The following is a 3,553-nucleotide window of genomic DNA, read 5'->3' as shown; positions in this document are numbered from 1 at the left end:
ACGGGGGCGCTGCCGGCTCGCGCTCCGGGCGCGCGCTGCCTCAAGCGCAGACCCAGCGCCGGCGGGAGGGCAGAGCTGCGAGCGGGCGGCTGGAGGGACCCCAGGTGTGCCTCCTCCCCGGCCTGCCGCGCAGCTGCGGTTTGGGGGAACTATTTTTAGGTGCCAGGCTGTGGTCTCCTTCCCCTTGACCTCAGCCCAGCGTGGCTCGCAGTGCAGCCCTTCCAGGGTCACGCTGGCTCAGCGTTGGTCTGTGGCCGCTGGCCTTCACCAAGGTGTGACTGCTCTCTGTGGTCTCCAGGGATCCCACGTGAGTCTCCCCACATACCTGGGGCTTTATGTTTAAAAAGGTGGTTTTTTTCATCAGAAATTCTGTAACCTGCACAGCAGAGACCAGTGCAATGTTTCCATCTCTGATGCCTGTGTTTGGAGGGACAGAGCAGGTTTCTTAGAGCTCAGGAGGTTTTGAGAACAGGAGGCTGAGAACAGGAGGTTTGGTCTTCTGAGAAGGCATTTGAACATTGTTCATCTGTGTTTGCTGATTTGATGAGAAAGAACAAGATGTAAAAACAATGAATCCTTCTAGCAGGCTAGGAAAGACCAAGAGGCAAAGGAGTTTGAATAGAAGCCTCTTACTCCTTGTCATTGTTTCATTCTGATTGTTAGCAGCCCCTCCTCAGGGGAGTGGGTGAGGATTGCTGGTTCCAGCCAAAGACCAGATTGGCTTGTTAGTAAAATCATGATTACCCACATCCAGAGCAGAGAAGCTTCTGATTGGAAGGTCCCCCCTTACTATGTGATCAGTAGCAATTTACTGACTCTAGTTATATTGGTGAACCTCTTGAAATCACAGCAGTTAATTGATGAGAGAAAGCATACACTTATGGTCAGTGTGGCTTGTGTGGCCATTCAGGGTCTGGAAGCATCTATTGTGCAAAACATGTTAAAGGAAGTGTGTGGAACTGGCCTGCTTGTGTTAAATTGGAAAAGAGGTCAAAATTCTCACATAAGGGCACATATCCCATCCTCAAGAGAATGAGGATCATACTAATACCTTATCCTGGCTTTGATACAAAGTCCAGGATACAAAAGAAATTCAGAGCAAAATGAGTTCCTCCTCTGATCTGCTTGTCAGACCCATATTCTGCAGCACAAGCAGAGCATTTATACTATGGTGCCCCCCCCCACACAGTTCTGGGCAGGGGTCTGCCCTGCCTGTGTAGAGAAAAGGCTCAGTCCCTGTCTAAGTCGTGTGAGTGGATGGTGCCTCTAATCAGCTGTTGGACTGAAATCCTTCAGAATGGATGGCTTGGCTGGAAACCCCTGCAGGGTGTGAAGGCTGCTTCATCCCTGTGCAAGCAGCTGAATATGCTGTGGCTGAGGGACAGTTGAAGGGACAGCAGGGAATGCAAAAGACCAGGGAATGACAGCAAGGAACTGCAAGTGTGTGGCTCATGCAGAGTTGGAGAGGCCAGAGAGAACTCTGTATGCTGCCACTCAGCCACTGAGTTAAACAGGGTTAGCCAACATTAAGCCTGGGAGCAAATACTTGCCTGCAAGAATGCTGGCGATGGGACAGAAGTTGTCTGTAACCTTTTCTGATGTGTTTGCTATTTGTCCTTGACTACTTTTAATCCAGTGAAGCACAGCTTAAAAGTCTTTTGTGTTCTTCAGGATCTCAGTGTAAGGGAGGGGTCTAGGCACCCTTCCACAGCCAGCTCAGATTATGTCACCACTCGAAAAAGGATTTGCAGTAAAAATTACGATGATGATGAGCAAAAAATAGAAATCAGATATCTGTGTTCTCTAGAGAACATAAGTGATTGAAATGACTACTCTAAAACATCACTTTAACCACATTGATCACATTACAGATCACCAGAGGATATTCTGGTGAATTGGCCTTTGTCATGTGAAGACTCCACGTTTCCTCACTGAAGTTCCCAGCCTCCATGCACCTCCGTGCTCCTGGGAAACAGGCATAGCTACTTTGTAAGGATAAGTTGTACAACTTCTTAATTGCTTAACCTGGAGACTTTCAAGATATCAGGTTCTTCCTCATTTTGAGGGCCCTCCACAGCCTCGCATTACCATGTGAAATCAGCTTGATTATCAGGGACTTCACCCTGAGAGTGCAACTGCAGTGCATGCAGGCTGCAAAAGTTAACAGGGCCAAGACACAGCACTCTCAGCAACACAACTAGTTCTGCAGCTGCCCAGCTCCCATCTTGATTAGCTGACCTTCTGTGTCTCAAGTGCACACTCTGTACAGTTCAGGGTGAACATACTCGAACTAGCTCCTAACTGGATCACTGAGCAAGCCTGAATTCAGGAAGTATCTAGTTACATTCAGGCAGGCTCTACGGTAGCTAATATACCCTTGTTCTCAGAATAAAAGTTCAGTAAGCTTTGCTCAGTCTAAGCTGTTCCCAACTAAGCTGGCCCAGGCAGATGTATACACATTGGATAGGAACGTGCAGCTCCCTGCTTGCCCCAGAGTGACTGCTGGCAAACTTTGAAGAACAGACTTTTCATGATTGGTCTCTTTGATCTCAGCTCTGCGGTTGTTGGTCATTAAAAGTGAATGTTTGCCTAGGGGGCTTTTGTTGTCCTAGCCAAAGTGCTTCTTCAGTATGGCATCTGTAGCTTCATGCAATTCTGACTGAGCTGCAGCAAATTACACCCATATCCAGAGAAGTTAAGCAGCCTGCTGGAGCCTTCTGCAGCGTAGTGAAACTGGGGAAATAGAGGTGTCCATGTTGTTTGTATAGATACTACAGAATCCTGGATTTTCTGTGTCCCGATCTTAGTCAGCTGAGTTAGTTACAAAAACATCAACCCAAGAAAAGTCCTCAACCTGCAAATTTTTGTAGTTTATGAGAGTCTTTCAGGATAGCATTAGCATATGCTTTTCCTCTTATTACATTCCTTACTGTTGGATACTTACCTGAGAGGGAAAATACTTGATCTACAATTTTTTTTGGTTCACCAGCCCTTAGGTTTATGCTCTCATGAATTGTTTAGATGACTATCAGAAAAGGTGACAGTTGGTGTTTCTCTGTTCTCACTGTGTTAATACTGCTGCTAAACATTAATGTTACATTAGTGTGTGGGGCTAATCATAGCACTGTTCCCAAGCCTAACTTCAGAATTTCTCAGGAATGCCCTTCTTGCTGGGAGCTGCCTTGGTTTTCTGCCAGGCCAGGAATGGAGCTGTGTGTCATCAGATAGCACTGGAAAATATAGTGTCATAGATCTCAGTTTTCTTTCCAGAGATCTGTTTAAAGATCATCCGCTCATTCCATTGTTCCAGGTGACCACTGAAAAGTCACACACATGTGTCCTTTCTCTCTTGAATTCAGTCAACTCTTCTTGCGGCTTAGCCTGTTTGGTTGCCAGAGTTCTTTCTCTGGTCTGTCTACTCTGCTGTGTCAGCAGCAGAGGCAAGTTATAGCCCTTGGGAAGCCACTAGCAATGAAGTTGTGCTCAGTACATACCATTGAGATCAGCATCACAGCTGATGCTTGGTTTTCTTAGCTGAACTATCCTCTCTCTG

This window comes from Calidris pugnax, unplaced genomic scaffold (genome assembly GCF_001431845.1).
Source record: "Calidris pugnax isolate Ruff unplaced genomic scaffold, ASM143184v1 scaffold103, whole genome shotgun sequence".
NCBI lineage: Eukaryota > Metazoa > Chordata > Aves > Charadriiformes > Scolopacidae > Calidris > Calidris pugnax.
This window is presented reverse-complemented; position numbering follows the sequence as displayed.